This window comes from Conger conger, chromosome 7 (assembly GCF_963514075.1).
Source record: "Conger conger chromosome 7, fConCon1.1, whole genome shotgun sequence".
In the NCBI taxonomy this organism is placed as follows: Eukaryota; Metazoa; Chordata; class Actinopteri; order Anguilliformes; family Congridae; genus Conger; species Conger conger.
In genome coordinates, this window is record NC_083766.1 from 2144363 (window position 1) to 2162589 (window position 18227).

The window sequence follows — 18227 nt, forward strand, 5'->3', positions numbered from 1 at the left end:
GTAAAAAAAAAAAAAAAAAATCTTCATCACAAACAGAATCCATGGTGGTCAAGTTCACAGAAAACCATGAAAACTATTAGATTCTTTACCAATAACAAACACATGTGTATTGTGTATAATGCTTTGCTGGTAATAATATTTGAATTGTTTCCATAAGTAAGCATATAATTGTAGGGCATTAGCAGGGCTTTAGCTATATGTGGCATATAAAACACATTACATTATTGGCACTTGGCAAGCCAAGATGTACAAATATGCAACCAGACAGTAAATTGTATTCCAAGTTTATAACTTCCCTCTTCGAGAGATTCTTAGTGGCTCTTGGCATCTTATATCACCCACTATAAGGCGGCCTGTAGCGTAGTGGTTAAGGTACATGACCCTGTAGCGTAGTGGTTAAGGTACATGACCCTGTAGCGTAGTGGTTAAGGTACATGACTGGGAACCGCAAGGTCGGTGGTTGGATCACCAGTCTAGCCACGATAAAATCCGCCCAGTCGTTGGACCCTTGAGCAAGGCCCTTAACCCTGCATTGCTCCAGGGGAGGATTGTCTCCTGCTTAGTCTAAATCAACTGTAAGTCGCCCTGGATAAGAGCGTCTGCCAAATGCCATTAGTGTACTGTAATCTACCGGAGGGGAGTTGCACAAACTGTGATGAAAGAAAAAGAGACAATAATCTTTCGCACTTTCCACTGGATGCGAGCCGTATGATAACACATAAATAATTCCAGATATTTTACATGAGGTTTTGCCCGGGGTCCAATATAATTGGTTACTGCTTGAGCAGCATTCAAGGACAAACTCACACCTGTTTTGTGTGCTTTTCATTAGTAACACGTTCACTAATATAGCCTTTGTTTTTGCATTATTATCCTTTTTCTACTGTGCAGCTTTATATAGTGCCCTAACAACATGAAGGTTAAGAATATTTTCTGTCATTTGCATGTCTTTTTGTGATAGTAATGTACATTTTATAAAATATAATGATATAGTTCACTGCCTTCATCTTGATTGTCTGAATGTATTATTGATGCACGGCAACACCCAGAACATCCTTTTTTATCATGTATTCATTTTAAATGAGCTAAACTCTGCTAACAAACAATAAAATACAAATTAGATTTGCAATATGCTCCCATCCCCCCCCACCCCACCAAACGTGAGAGCGTTTGCATTTTTAATCTTGAATGAATCCATTATGTCATCGCTGAGACTCGATGATGCCACATATCCAATTACCATACATTCGCAGCGGGAGGGTGGGGGGAGGGGCTGAGACCGGTGCGCCGGCTATCTCCTGCTCTCTTTTGTAATGAATTGTTAGCGCTGTACACGTGTCGACAGATTGCCGGCGTGTCCCTCATTGTGGTCCAATTTACTGCGGACAGCCGCGTCCCTTGTGAAGGGGAGAGGGGCTCATTTGGGTTTTTGGGGGGGGGGGGGGAGGGCGGTAATGTAATTGAGGGGAAAAGGCTCGGCGTAACAAACCGGCCCCCTATTCTCATGCTAATGCGGCGCAGCCTCCCAGCGCCATCTGCCCTTCCCAGCAGCCCGGCCTCTGACACCGCAGCCGGCGTCTTCTTTGTTGGTGTCAGCCCAGGCAGAACGCTCGTGCGGCGCGGCAACCTGCGTCTCCCAATTAAACGCGCGAGGCCGGAGATAATTGGGCGCCGGCGATGGTATCTGCGCCGAGCAAAACACAAGCGCCCGCCCGCCCGCCCGCCCGACCGACCCCGGCCCTAATCTCTGTTTGCCGTTACGGACGTCCGTTGTCGTCTGTGTTTGAAAACAGGATTAATGGGAGGCTGCCGCTGTTGTTCTTCGTTCGCCGGGTCGGTTGGGAACACAAAGCAGAAGCTACGGCCTGAAGGTGAACGGGGCCATCGCCGACGATGTCACAGTGCCAGTGTCACTGCGTCGTTTGAATAGCACGACGGCATCGAATAGCACGACGGCATCGAATAGCACAGAATCCAAAACGGGACAAATAAATATGAATGGAAAAATATTTGAATATTCATCGTAGAGTTTCTGCTAAAATAACAAAGGCAGTAGGTTCATTTCTGCTGTGCAGAACAGAACAGATTCACACATCAGTTAACACATCGCATCACTTCCCCACTGTCAGGAGCTTGTTTATGAGGATGTAGAACGACTATTACAAAAGTACATTTTTAGCACAGACTATCACTGCTATTTAGTGTCCACTACCAACATACACGATACAGTCAGACTGGTTTGGGGGTCACATTGCTTTCTATCCATTTTATATGTTTGGGAGATTTAGAAAAAAGACTTCATTTCGACGACGATGGCGGTCCTAACTGTGTTCTGTTATAAATAGATACTGCAGGCCGCCCAGTGGTGATGTGAGCCAGAAAGAGGAGCTTTACATACACAGTATATATTAAAATAAGGCTTGGGCTTCTCTGCAGGAGAGAAATTGTTGTGACACACTTAATCCGTTTCTTTTGGTGCTGTTAAAATATGAATTGAAAATATTTGAAGGAGAAGGCAACGTTTGAACTTGAATTTCTCTCCACTCATGCAGTGCAGAGAAGAGGCTTCTCCGCAAGTATGACCGTCAGCTCCCTCAGTTCTCCTTGGGCCTCTGTTCTCGAGTGAAATGGGCTCATTCCAATCATTATATTTCTCCTCTTTCTTGCTCCTGCCCCGGGAATCGATCGAAGTCGGCCATCTTTAAAGACATTCCAGCCCATTCAATGTTCCTTCTAGGCACTAGAAGAAGAAGAAGTTAAGAACTTCAGAACTTTCCTTTTTCCCAAGGAAACATGAGCGTAGCCTTCATGGAAGTATTTTTTTTCCTAAAGCATGACGTATAAATGATTGACCTGTGGATCCACCTCTCCTAATGGGTGGAGCTAGGGGCAAGAAAAGGTGAAAGAAAAAGAAAAAAAGGAGAGAAAAATAAGGGATTGGAATGACCTCAAATGTGTTTTTAGGACATGAGCTATCGCCTTGTAGATCCTTTCCCCATTTGACCAAGGAAACTACATTTCCCACAATCCCTCTGAATACAGGAAGGGCTCATTTGTTGATGTAGTGAGGCGGAGCAGGTCAGAATTTAAAAAAACTTAAATGAACAAATCCCATTCACAAAAGCCAATGTAAATGTCATTATAAAGCATATCGCTTCACTTAAACCCTGAAATAACATTCATGCCTATGGCTGACGATGGCAGTTTTGGGAGTGCTGCATTGTGAGAGACGGGTTGGGGAACGCTGTTGTAGTGGTGCTAATAGAATGCTCTGGAATATTTTGCAATATATTTTATATATATATTTAATAATATATTTTGGAATATAATTAACAGGCAGTGAAAAACAAATCTAAATCAAACGATTGTATATTTAGAGTATATTTTGTCTGACTGCCTGACTCTTTCACCTATCTTTTTTATTTTAAAGACCATGTTCAAACTGTATTTGTTTTTTTCAGTATAAAATCTTGCAGCTGCTGCTGTTCTTTATGCTGAAATATTGATCAGGACAGAAGGTGTCTATATATGGTTGTTGTATCGCTAATCAGCTATATTATACTGTGCCCCCCACCCCCCGCTCCCCACAATACAACCCCTCTACCCCTAAAGGGACCACAATGGAAATAAGCCTCTGGCTGTTTTTGTGTTTTATCCTTTTGATGGTTTTTTTGTACAATATCTTCAGCCATTCTGGCTAGATGACCACTTGTATTTCAAAAGAACGATTCAGTAAATAATTTAAATGAAAGTGTTAGCTTGCTGTGGGGAGTCTCTGCTGGCCCATGAAGAGCAGATTAAGGGTGGGGGGCTTTGCGCTCCTCTCCATACCGCAGTGGCCAGGATAGCCGCCTCTGCTGCTGGGGCTGAGATTAGTTATTGAACCGGTCCGCTGGGGCAAGGAAGGCCTGCCACAATAGGGCAGCTGTCAGGGGCGGAGTCGGCACGGCCAGGGCCTGCCTCGATTGGCTCCTTCCGCCCCCCTCCCGACTGCTGATTGGTGCTCACTCTGAATTTATGGGCCTTTCTGCCATCAGATACAGCAGGCTGTGATTAATATTGACGCAGAGCTTGATTGAGGCGGGGGGCTGGGGAGGAGCAGTGGGGGAGGGGGAGGGCTATTGGGGGAGGGGGGGGGGGGCAGAGGGCACCCCAAAGTCATAACAGTCGCGAAGAAATGAGGAACGGAACAAGTGTTACAGTCTGGCTTCTGAGGTCACGCCATACATGGCCACAGTACTAGCCTATATCTACTCTCCCACTTCACTGAAGCACCCTTTCCTGTGTGTGGTGAGCCATGGATCATGTATGTACAAGGTCACCAAACATTATCACCATTAAATATCAATGCAAATAAAACACATTCAAAATCAAACTCGTATATTTTTTTCACACGTAATACTTGACAGCTTTGCTCAGTCATGTCTCTTTCGGCTAGGTCATTAAATTATAATGAATTATTAATTTCCCTCTTGTGATAACAGGGAGACTTTCATAGATACAATGGCTGTAGCAGAAAAGGTGCAAGTTGCCCATCCCACTGTCTTACCCTGAGACCGGTATCAGAGCAAAAGAGATAAAATGGGTGTACATTAATGCGGGTCTCTGCTGGTCATTCGTGATCCATGAGCTTCCTTCCCTGCTGAAAAGTCCAGCTTAAACCAGTCAAACCAGCTTACTCTACCAGCTTAACCAGCTTTGTCCAGTTAAAGGCCAGCTTTGACCAGCCATATACCAGCCAATGACCGCCAAGAAGTGTCAAAAAGACATCTTAAGGTGTTTTCAGCGGGGTAGCCTGCCTGTTTTTACATGGCTGTTTTACGCTACGGGTATTCTAATCCTGGAGGCTGGACCGATGAAACGGTGTGTCCGTTATCGATCGATTTGACAGACAGATGTTCTGTGAGAATTCCCCAGTGGCAGTGTGCAGATTCCCCTGGCTGAATGGTGCTTGTTTACATTACACACTCATTCACCATTTACATTACACACTCATTCACCGTTTACATTACACACTCATTCACCGTTAAACAACATGATCTAAACAACAAAAACCAACACATCGTCTCGACTGTAAACAGTTAAACAACATGGTCTAAACAACAAAAACCAACACATCGTCTCGACTGGAAACAGTTAAACAGTCTAAATAATCCCAGTCATGTCTCATCATTTCGGAATAAAAAGCGACGTTGAGCCTTTCCGTTGGCCTTTTTATTTGTGAATAATTGATGCGTTGTGCGCATGAAAAGGCCGTCTGCGTGTTGCTGGAGCACGGCACCCGCTTCATTAACGGGACCGAGGCGCTCGGCCTTTTCACGGGACGTTCCGGAAAGACGAAAGGCCTCCTGCTTCGCGCCGTTCCCAGCCCCCTTCCTCGCCTCTCCGTCCCGCTCCGTCGGTATTCCGGGCAATACCGCCGGTTCCCCGCGCCCGGGCTGAGCGGGAATCGCCACCGCGGCTCAGAGCGAGCGCACCTGCCCCCGCGCCGCACGCTCCGGAGAAAAGCCCGTCGTCGAGGACAGCTCGTGCGTCGACAAGGAGGCGCGCTTTGATCGATGGCTGAGATGAACCATGCAAATGACAGCTTTAAACAAAAACCCATCGGTTAGTCCACGCAGCCCAGAGTGCTGTCAGACAGGCCCTTCTGATGGAAGACACCGTGGATGTGAAGATACTTCCTCCATTCAGCTGGGCGACAATAAAATGCTCTTCGTTGTTGTTACATCAATGCCGTACGCGACAATGTTGTGTTACACGCTTTAGCACAAGTCATTTGGTGTCCGTATGTACAGTACGATATTTAATCACATTTGTATTTCAAAATATAATTGGTTTCCATGTTCAGATTGGCTTCCTGCAGGACAGTTCATTCTGAGAGTCTGGCGCAGTATGTGTGCTGTTCGACGCTGTTGAGTTTGGTGTGGAACCCAGAGCCAGTGTAATGCGTTTCGGTACTTGTGAATCCCGGAGGGTAATTCACCTTCCAGTGCAATTTATTCAAGAGCGCAGGAATACATTTCCCCTTGTTATGCCGCGTACACACCGAGTGGTTCGGCTTACACAGTTACCCCGGAGGTGTTAGCACGCAGTTAGCATTTTTATCTCCGCTGTGTCACCAGGAAACACCGTCCCGACTCTGCGGTCTCGCTAGGATGAGCAAGACAAGGCCAGCGGCTCGGACTGGCTTCTCATAATTGTTCTGCGAGGATAAATAAATTATTCACATATTACAGTGCACACGCTGAATGGCTGTGACATTCTCAATTACAAAACCGTATCCAAGATATAATTGCAAACATGTTCTTGTGAATTTATTTCGGGATATTTTCCTTCTCCTAGCTGTAAGGAGTGAACACAGGGACATCACGTTTATTATGCCACGTTGATGTGCATTAATCTGCTTTTCAGGGACACATAGTTTTTGGTACTTAATTTTTCTACACTGCAGTAGGTAATCCTTTATATTTAAATTGCCATAAAGGGAATTCTAATATACACTCAGTGACCACTTAATTCAGTAGACCTATACACCAGCTTGTTAATGCAAATATTTAATCAGCCAATCACGTAGCAGCAACTAAATGCATAAAAGCATGGTCAAGAGGTTCAGCTGTTTTTCACACCAAATGTGATTATAGGTGCCAGACAGGGTTTGTTTGACTATCTCAGAAACTGCTGATCTTTCACCAGAGTTTGCAGAGAATGGTGCAAAAAAACAAAAAACATCCAAAAACATGTTGTTAATGAGAGAGGTCCGTGGAGAAGGGCCAGACTGGCCAAAGCCCACAGGAAGGTGACAGAAATGCAAATAACTGCATATTACAACAGTGGTATGCAGAAGAGCATCTCTGAATACACAATGTGCTAAACATCTAAGTGGATAAGCTACAGCAGCAGAAGTAATAAGTAAAAAATAGTCCAATAAGTACACGATAAAGTGCTCAGTGAGTGTATGTGGTTCCGTTCAGAATTGCCCTACCAGTATTAAAACAACCAGAGAGCATTAGACCTGACATTCAAGGAAATCTTTCTGGTAATTATTCTTCTAATTCACACGAAAGCAGTTAAGGATATTTGACATTTGTGTTTGGAAGAAAATGAAGAAAAGCTTTTACAACCGTCAGCCTGGTAAATGGTGGAGAAAACAGATGAAATCCAGAACATCATGTGACCTGCCTTTATGACAGAAGACATACTGTACTTTCATACCTGCCACCACAGCTGAACACATTTGAACATTTGTGGTGAACTAGGTTTGCAGCAAACAGTTACTGCTGAACGATTAGCTGATTGGTTGCTTACCTGTGATTTCTTTTTAAAAGTACGAACAAATATTACATTGTGTTATGACACAATTGTCAAAAAGTTTTCCCTATCAGTAACTATTTTTGTTTGCGGTGCACTACCTTTTCAAACTGTAAGCTAATGTTTGTGGCGAACAGAAAAAAAAAAGTGAGTATGTTGGTGAACGTCAGCTAACTTCTGCCATCTTGAACCTCATTACTGTCTATGTCTTGAACGCACGTTTGGCGCTCAACGAGGGAGAAAAGAGGAGGCATATGGCTCTTCATCTTAACGTCCTGTCTGCGGGAGGGTTGCGTGACATTGCCCGGGGCAAAGTATGATTAATGTATGAGACTCCTTTCTCATTAACGCGCCAGTTTATACCTTTATGCTCACGGCTTCCCCTTTGATAATTCACGTTTGTGACGTTTTTACACGCTCTTCACACCATTTTCTTCGCCTGTTGTGTCGCGGAAGCTGCTAAGAACTGTACGGGCGTGAGTGATACTCCAAGCTTGGCCAGGAAGCAGCGATCACCCGTTAATGGATATTTGCTTGCAGCTCAAAGCAGTTTACTACAGTAGTGTACAGGGCACTCTCAGAAATACAGGTACGGTGGAGGTACATTTTTGTTCTTTAAGGAACATCTATACCAAACATACCCAGAAGGTACCATGTTCTAATTGGGAACCTGTTTGGGCATCTCTTACAAGCAAAAAGGTACAAAGTGATTAAGTATCGCTGAGCTGGGGTGAAAGACCTTTGTACCTATAGGGTAACACCCAGGTTACATCTGTTGGTCTTCTTATCCTTGTTCTGAGAGAGTGAGGTAAAGTGTGCTACACTAAGCCAGGTGATTGCAGAGGACGGCTAATAGGCTGTTTATTTAGTATTTAAAAATAGGGAACGAGCAGTCACAGCATGGAGAGCGCTCTCCCCCCCCCCCCCCCCCCCAGACCCGCGGGGGGGCCGTAATGAGCCCTCCTTCACATTCAGCACCATCTGCCAATCAGCTCCCTGATAAAGGCTAATGTCAACACGCAAGGCAGCGGTCGCCCGCCGCATCGTACAGGGCCCCGCTCTGAACGCCCAGCAGATACGAACCTGTGATTTTAAACACAGGCTCAGACTCCCCGCGGCAGAGTCCGTCCCGTTTCATCCGGCTGACAGGTCCGTATCGGGGGCCTCAGAATGTAAAATCTGGTGATGGTGAAAAATGTTTGCTTCAGACTTGCAGTTGCACCCAGTTGTATATTTGAATGTATTGACATATTGCCGGTGATTATTACCGGTGTCGGAAATGGAGAAAATCCTCTGCTGAAACGTTAATGATTGTGAAGGGGATGCCGTGTTATTCACCTTTATACACACGGCTCATCCGCTTATTCAGTATTGATTTTACATCTGAAAATAAATACACACCGTTTAGGCACAGGGACCCTTTGTTGTTGTTTTGGTAATGAACCCTGAAATTGCCTGGCTTTAACTATTACCCCCACTGCTGAAGATAATGCATTTATGGGGAAACAGATCTGGTGGATATATTATATTTCGTCAACACACAGCTGGTTCTAAAATGTAATTGGTGTATGTCAGATCAACATCAGGTCTTGCCTTGCATGTAGCTAAGATCATAACGTATGCCTTACAGGATTACAGTACAGTACCGGGTTAAGGTGCCTTATTTGTAGTGTGAATATTGCTGGTGTGAATGAGTGTACGTTTTTTTGCTTGCTGTGAATGTATCTGTAATAAATATTCCTTTGGATACAAGGGACACCATGATGTATGACACGAAACACAAAAACAATTGGGCTTTGTAACTGAGAGGTTGCTGGTTTGAATCCCAAACAGCCCTGGGACTGGGCTGTAGCACTGGAGGTGGGTCAGGAGAATGGTGAGAAGGGGAGCTGGGACAAAAGCTTCTGCAATGCACACATAAACAACACATTTCATTGACCATCTGGGTGAATCATGTATTATTGTATTATTTCTGTGCTTTATTACTTCAAAAACATTTTTAATCGAAGCACTTGCAGGCTCTGCTCTGTTTGTTTCGTCCTCCATTTTTCGAGTGCTATGACCAAGAAAGATGCTGAAAACCGTAAGAGTGACGTGTAGCGTCCTGCTTTCAGTCGTCTCTTCGTCTGCGATGTGTGAAAGGGCGCAAATCAACGTGATTCGGGCTTTTAAACTTAAAATAACAAAGTGAACTGCAGGCAATTCTTCAGAGAAGACCGAGGCGGGTATAAATGAAAATTGTCTGAGGAGAAATCCCGCACAGATATTAGGTCGTATTTTTTCACACTGCGAGTGGTCACTGTGTGGAATAGCTTGCCAGGACATGTAGTGGAGGCAGAAACACTGGGGGTTTTCAACACCAGGCTTGATATGGTGCTAGAGACTATTCAGCTTTTAGGCGCACTAAACAGCAGGTACACTTTAGTGGTGGGAACAGAGGAACACTGCCGGGCTGAATGGCCTGTTCTCTCCATTATGTTCGGTTATGTTATGGTGGTGTGTGAACGGGGTCACTAAGCTAGTCACGATTCCCCCTTTTTTAGCTATTGTTTGTGAGACAGGGGCTTTAGATTGAACAAGAGGCTGTACAGCAGAACCAAAATGCTTGATCAGTATTTCTGGACTCTATAGTTGGACAGTGGAATTCATGATGATGGCGTGACCGGTTCTGAATGAGCCCAACGGGCCTTGTGACACAAATTCACTGTTTGTTACATGCCACTGTCCTGCCTCAAGGAACAAACGGTTCACCTCACAGACATAATAATAATGGGTTCAGAACACAATCTCAAAGCTAGATATAAGTATCCCCCACTCATGAAAATGCAATGAGTCTTGAAGATGTTTCTAGCTTACAGTGAGAGTATATTGTGCTATGCGTTTTCTTCTATTTATTATGTATAATTTGTATCCATTGTCAATAATCTTAAGCCAATGTAGTACTATTTTAGCTTTGATTTTCATGTGGGTTTATTTATTCACACAGTATGTGTACTGGTGTTCTCCATACATCTTTATAGCTAGGTCCTTAGCCATGAATACAGAATTAAGGAAGAAAACATACATTACTGACCAATGTTTTGTGTTAATAACGAGATGGCCCAACATATTTACTACAAAATGAAAAATGAGCAGCCCTTGAAACTATAGATGCAGGACTGCCGAATCAATGAATTTCACGAATCAACTCACGTTTTCACGAATCAACTCACCTTCGACTAGAGAGCAGGGAACTCATTGGTGAAATCGGCCGGTGTTGTGATTGGTTAGAATATGCATGCTCTCGGCCCTCCATGGCACATGATTGGACAGCCCTGCTAGAGGTCATCCTGTTTCTCACTACAGCCAGATCTACAGGCGGCCGTCAGGGCCCTGTGAAATCAGACTGCCCTGCTCTCCACCCTGCCGCTGGAGCATCAGTATATACTGTGGCTGTCTCCAGGAAGGGATGCAGACACACGGCTCTGTACCAGGGCAGAGAGAGAGAGAGAGAAGGTGCAGGGCTCTGTACCAGGGCAGAGAGAGAGAGAGAGAGAGAGAGAGAGAGGGTGCAGGGCTCTGTACCAGGGCAGAGAGAGAGAGAGAGAGAGAGAGAGAGAGAGAGAGGGTGCAGGGCTCTGTACCAGGGCAGAGAGAGGGCTGTAGCTGAATTGGTAGAGCGACCTGGCGCTTGTTTAACACAGACAGCGCATGACGCTGTGTCCACTGAAGTGCTGGTCATGATGTGTGGGTCATGGGGAGCCCCCCCGGCTCATCTGGCTGCAAATCTGATGCTAATGCAGCAGCCGTTCAAGTGGGCGGCAGGGTGGCTGGTTTCCATGGCAACCAGCTGAGATTTCCCCCCACTTTCTCTGGGAGGCTGGGGGGTGTGGCTAGTGTGTGTGCGTGTGTGCGTGTGCATGTGCATGTGTGTGTGTGTGTGTGTGTGTGTTGGGGGAGGGGGGTGAGAATACACAGTGCGCCGGTCTGGTGCTACCGACTACCTGACCCTGACTCCCCCCATAGTGCACTACTAGCCATGTAAGTATGTTACTGTGACACCCGGCCATAAGTTACCATGACACCCAGCCCTGTTACTATAGCCCCCCAACTCTACGTTACTATGATATCCAGCCCTGTTACCATGACACCCAGCCCTATGTTACTATGACACCCAGCCCTATGTTACTATGACACCCACTCCTATGTCACTATAACACCCAGCCCTGTTACCATGACACCCAGCCCTATGTCACTATAACACCCAGCCCTGTTACCATGACACCCAGCCCTATGTCACTATAACACCCAGCCCTGTTACCATGACACCCAGCCCTATGTCACTATAACACCCAGCCCTGTTACCATGACACCCAGCCCTATGTCACTATAACACCCAGCCCTGTTACCATGACACCCAGCCCTATGTCACTATAACACCCAGCCCTGTTACCATGACACCCAGCCCTGTTACTATGACACCCACTCCTATGTTACTATGGCACCCAGCCCTATGTTACTATGGCACCCAGCCCCCTCCCCATCCCTTATGATGCCGGTGGCCTGATCCTCCATGGACTGAGGACGTCTGGTGGTTACCACAGCAACCATCAGCGGCTGTTGGGGTTGGATGTGGAAGGGGGCTGCATCAGAAAGGCCACTGGGGGGGGGGGGGGGGGGTTATAACAGTAACGCATAAAGGTACAGCTCATTACGAAAGGCCACTGCGGAAGGGTCATTTCTACACTTTTCATACATCAGGTTAAAAGTGACGTGAAGGCCACTGGAGATCCCGTCTGTAATCTGCTGTATTTCTCTATTCTGATGACTAATAACTAATTAATCATAAGTCATTCCTGAATCGTTAGATAGATAGATAGATAGATAGATAGATAGATAGATCATTACATTTATATAGCGCTTTTTGAGACACTCAAGGCACTTTCAGTGCTGTGAGGGAAACTCCACACATGTGTAGCACCCACCTGGGTGATGCACGGCTGCCATTTTGTGCCAGAACACTCACCACACCCCAGCTGAGGTGGAGAGAGAGCAGGGTGTCTGCCAGCTGAGTCAGGCAATGATCAGGCGGCATCGTTCTTTGTTGTTCTCCTGTATGTCTTTTTAGCGGATAGAGAGGAGCGTCCAGGGCACAGATGGTACTGCCACAGACCAGAATCCACTGACATGGTCCACCGGAGGGAATATGCAGAGTATCAGTACCGCAATCTGAGAGTTAAACCCAAGAATACGATTTGGCTGAAACTCTAAAGGCCAGTTCAATTTTTTAATAATAATAATTGGGTTATTTAGCTGATGCTTTTATCCAAAGCGACTTGCAGCTGATTAGACTGGAGCAATGTGGGGTTAAGGGCCTTGCTCAAGGGCCCAACAGTAGTGTGGATCTTATCACAGCTGCACCGGGGCTTGAACCACCAAGCTTCCAGCTCACAGTCATGTACCTTAGCCACTAGGCTACAGGCTGCCCCAGTCATGTACCTTAGCCACTAGGCTACAGGCTGCCCCAGTCATGTACCTTAGCCACTAGGCTACAGGCTGCCCCAGTCATGTACCTTAGCCACTAGGCTACAGGCTGCCCCAGTCATGTACCTTAGCCACTATGCTACAGGCTGCCCCAGTCATGTACCTTAGCCACTAGGCTACAGGCTGCCCCAGTCATGTACCTTAGCCACTAGGCTACAGGCTGCCCCAGTCATGTACCTTAGCCACTAGGCTACAGGCTGTCCCAGACATGTACCTTAGCCACTAGACTACAGGCTGCCTCAGTCATGTACCTTAGCCACTAGGCCACAGGCTACCCCAGTCATGTACCTTAGCCACTAGGCTACAGGCTGTCCCAGTCATGTACCTTAGCCACTAGACTACAGGCTGCCCCAGTCATGTACCTTAGCCACTAGGCTACAGGCTGTCCCAGTCATGTACCTTAGCCACTAGGCTACAGGCTGCCCCAGTCATGTACCTTAGCCACTAGGCTACAGGCTGCCCCAGTCATGTACCTTAGCCACTAGACTACAGGCTGCCCCAGTCATGTACCTTAGCCACTAGGCTACAGGCTGTCCCAGTCATGTACCTTAGCCACTAGGCTACAGGCTGCCCCAGTCATGTACCTTAGCCACTAGGCTACAGGCTGCCCCAGTCATGTACCTTAGCCACTAGGCTACAGGCTGTCCCAGTCATGTACCTTAGCCACTAGACTACAGGTTGCCCCAGTCATGTACCTTAGCCACTAGACTACAGGTTGCCCCAGTCATGTACCTTAGCCACTAGGCTACAGGCTGTCCCAGTCATGTACCTTAGCCACTAGGCTACAGGCTGCCCCAGTCATGTACCTTAGCCACTAGGCTGCAGGCTGCCCCAGTCATGTACCTTAGCCACTAGACTACAGGTTGCCCCAGTCATGTACCTTAGCCACTAGACTACAGGTTGCCCCAGTCATGTACCTTAGCCACTAGGCTACAGGCTGCCCCAGTCATGTACCTTAGCCACTGGGCTACAGGCTGCCCCAGTCATGTACCTTAGCCACTAGGCTACAGGCTGCCCCAGTCATGTACCTTAGCCACTAGACTACAGGTTGCCCCAGTCATGTACCTTAGCCACTAGGCTACAGGCTGCCCCAGTCATGTACCTTAGCCACTGGGCTACAGGCTGCCCCAGTCATGTACCTTAGCCACTAGGCTACAGGCTGCCCCAGTCATGTACCTTAGCCACTAGGCTACAGGCTGCTCCAGTCATGTACCTTAGCCACTAGGCTACAGGCTGCCCCAGTCATGTACCTTAGCCACTGGGCTACAGGCTGTCTCAGTCATGTACCTTAGCCACTAGGCTACAGGCTGTCCCAGTCATGTACCTTAGCCACTAGACTACAGGTTGCCCCAGTCATGTACCTTAGCCACTAGGCTACAGGTTGCCCCAGTCATGTACCTTAGCCACTAGGCTACAGGTTGCCCCAGTCATGTACCTTAGCCACTAGGCTACAGGCTGTCCCAGTCATGAACCTTAGCCACTAGACTACAGGTTGCCCCAGTCATGTACCTTAGCCACTAGGCTACAGGCTGCCCCAGTCATGTACCTTAGCCACTAGGCTACAGGTTGCCCCAGTCATGTACCTTAGCCACTAGGCTACAGGCTGCCCCAGTCATGTACCTTAGCCACTAGGCTACAGGTTGCCCCACAGGTGATAGAGTGTCGTTCGTCTGAAATCGCAGAATGTTCATGAATGTTCTTTTTTCGCCCGACTAGATTGTGATCGTTGTCCTTAGCAAAAAGTATAAACGCACTCCAGTCACCCAGAGTAAAAAGCGAACTTCACTGCGACTAGTGGCATCCGTTGCACGTTGTTGGTCGCAGCGACACTCTGTCGCTGGACGATAGACTGGCCTTTCCACTCTGGATGACCATATAGCGGGAGACGCAGGGGCCAGAACAGTGATGACCTGTCATGTTCGGCTGAAATGAGCTGCAGTAATGTATGCCGGTTGCCGTCTGATGCCTGCAAGGTTATGTGTGTCCACATGCATTACTGATTTCATCCACTGCCGGAAAGGTCAGGCCTGTCTTCATAAGGTCAGACGACCACATTCTGGACTGAGACAGAGCAGCTGAAAGCGTCTGGCTGGGCAATGACAGAATGACTCGTCTCTCTCCCGATCAGCTTGATTTGAACAACCGTGAACTGCCGAATTTATCACAATGAATCTACGGAATTTACCATAAGAAATTTACCATGATGAATCTGGATTATCGCTGTATTTAAATACTCTGTAGTTGTTGTATGAAAGGGTTGTCCTCCAGCATAGAGGATGAGTCAAGGTCACATGATTTGTGAGGTGTATTAAGAATGATCCATGCACTTATACTCTGATACTCTGTCTCTGTGATCCTCTTGACACCTACTTCTGCTGTTGTTCTGGGGCCTGTTAGTCACTGAGAAATCTAACAGCAACTCTTCTGTATATAACACACACACATAAATATGGACATGCACATACACACGTGCACACACACACATACACACGTGCATACACACGCACATACATACACACATGCATACACAAGCACATGCATACACACATACACACGTATACACACTTACATACACACACACACACACACACACACACACACACTCATACACACTTACACACACACACACACACTCATACACACTTACACACACACACACACGCACACACACACACGCACACACACAGTATGTGTTCACTGGGAATAATTGCCGAGAGTACCCCCCTGCTGAACTGATGAGTCTGTCTCCTATAACTCAGGAGACAGATTAAGCCATCTGGCCACCATCTCTGTGCCTCGAGCAGACACCAAAATAAATGTCTGAACTGCCAGTTAAATTTAAACCTAAACAGGTCAGGGCGTTCATTATGAAGCAAGAGCAATCATTTCGTTGTTTTGTGCATTTTTGCGTTCGCAAATTCACAAGCAGATGTGTAAATCATTTGTTCATTGCTATATATCTACATATGTACACAATCTATATTATTTAGTGTCTCAAAATAAATATATTTCACACATATACTTTATTTGCCGATATGTAATTAGACCGTAACCTTTCTGCTTCCCATTTGAAGATGAATGGCTTGTGTTGCTCACACAGTATATATGATTTTATCATTTAGATTCAGAGAGGTGCTCCTAGCGCAAGGGCTGCTCCATATCCCCCTGAGAGTGTCAGCCTCCTGTTTGATCTGAGACTGCTCGTTGCCCTGGGGACGCAAGTCAATTAAATATTAATAAACTGGTCAGGCAGCATATTTGATAGAATTATATTTGTTATCTCGAACCAGAAAGCGAAGCAATTGGCTACTGTACATATGCTTAAAAGCTGCTTAAACGTGTTCTCCAGTCGCGTACATAACAATCCCTCCAATATGTACACTGCGAATGAGATTTTATCTGTAAACATACACCGAATAAATTACTTTTACATGACTGGTGTTGTATTGTGCAGACAGAAATGTATACCGTGACAACGTCACGTGTTTTTAAAACTTCCCCTTCTCATAACATGAGATTGTCAATACAGGGTTTACTGGTATATGATTTTATATGTTTGCAGGTAAAACATTATGCCAATGGGTAGGCTGGAGGGTCCAAACCGCTGTTTAAAAAAACAACAATAAAATGCACCAGCAATGCAAGAATTACCCATGGACGAGGAACTGACATTACACGGGTTGTCACGACAACCAGCCCTGATTCAGAGCCACTCTGATAGGTCTACACCTCAGGCAAGAGGCACTAGCCTTGAGATGCGTGCAGATGCTGGGTCAGCCAGCCAATCGCAGGTGTGCAGGGGAAAAAAGATGACATCATAGGCAAATCAGGGGAGGGCGGCGATAATTCGGTTTGATGTCGCCGCCCGAGCCAGCCTTAGTGCTGGACCAGCGAGGAGACTGAACTGGGCAAGCTGGTCTTACTGGGTATGAGCTGAACCCATATTAGCTCAGGAGGTATGAGCTGAACCCACATTAGCTCAGGAAGTATGAGCTGAACCCATATTAGCTCAGGAGGTATGAGCTGAACCCACATTAGCTCAGGAGGTGTGAGCTCAACCCACATTAGCTCAGGAGGTGTGAGCTGAACCCACATTAGCTCAGGAGGTACTAGCTGAACCCACATTAGCTCAGGAGGTATGAGCTCAACCCACATTAGCTCAGGAGGTGTGAGCTCAACCCACATTAGCTCAGGAGGTGTGAGCTGAACCCACATTAGCTCAGGAGGTGTGACCTGAACCCACATTAGCTCAGGAGGTACGAGCTGAACCCACATTAGCTCAGGAGGTGTGAGCTGAACCCACATTAGCTCAGGAGGTGTGAGCTGAACCCACATTAGCTCAGGAGGTGTGAGCTGAACCCACATTAGCTCAGGAGGTATGAGCTGAACCCACATTAGCTCAGGAGGTATGAGCAGTCGTCTGGGTGTGTTGAAGTGTCCCCGAGCAAGACGCCTAAACACAAAAATAAAACGCACTGGTACCTTACATGGCAGCCTATCGCGGTTGGTGTGTGTGTGTGTGTGTGAATGTGAGGCATCAATTGTAAAGCGCTTCGGATAAAAGCGCGATATGAAGGCAGTCCATCTACCATTTGGTCAACCTGCTAGTGCCTGTAGCTTGTCTGTTTTCTAACTCAAGCTCTTTTTGAGCAGGGTGTCTCTCTGGGCTGCTGTAGAACACAGTGCAGACAGGTTTCTCTGCCATGGTCTCAAACGGTGGTCATGTGCAAAGACAAGACCTAAAAATCCCTGTAAATGTTCTCTCTCACGTCAGGTTGCTGTTCTAAAGCTTTGGCCCGTCTGCTTAACACACTTCACATTTAAAATTGATGCAACACATTTTATAGTTATACGAGTACACTAGTTATAGCACAGGCAACTTACATTTGCAATTTGCTTTGGTGGACAGTGCTAATGTTGCTAAATAGAAAGTCAATCAAACAAATAAATATTGGCAGGGCTTGTCCCCTGCTTAGTGTAATCAACTGTCAGTCGCTTTGGATGTCAGCTGAATAACACATTATGATTATTATTATAAAACCAAAAACAAGAGGCAAAAAGAGAAAGAAAAAAGAAAGAGTTAGAGAGGGAGAGAACAAGAGGGGAAGAGAAAGCGAGAGAGAGAGTGAAAGACAGAGGGAGAGAGCGAGGGAGAGAGGGAGAGAGGGAAAAAGAAAATCCAGCCTCCCTCTTCAGTGTGAAACTCAGCGGTTCCTGGCCCTGAAACAGGAGACCAATGGCGTCTGCCTCTCCCCCCAGCGCTGTTAGCATTATTACCAGGTTTACAGCCAGCCAATGGGCTGCACCGGCAGGATGACATCATGGGCTAGGGAACAGCGAACAGCCACTGAAGCATCCTGCCTGCTGGAGGAGCCAGGGTCTGGGGTCAGGAGCCG

The 18227-nt window shown here is 46.6% G+C and overlaps 1 protein-coding gene across 2 annotated transcripts in view; it reads left to right on the forward strand.

Moving 5' to 3' along the window:
* Nucleotides 1–18196: 18196 nt before the first annotated feature.
* LOC133132416 (serine/threonine-protein kinase PAK 3) overlaps nucleotides 18197–18227 on the forward strand; it is a 37106-nt gene continuing 37075 nt past the window's right edge. For both annotated transcript variants that reach the window (XM_061247858.1, XM_061247859.1), the window contains exon 1: nucleotides 18197–18227. This exon is cut by the window's right edge and continues 105 nt beyond it. The gene's annotated coding sequence lies outside the window, so the exon portion shown is untranslated.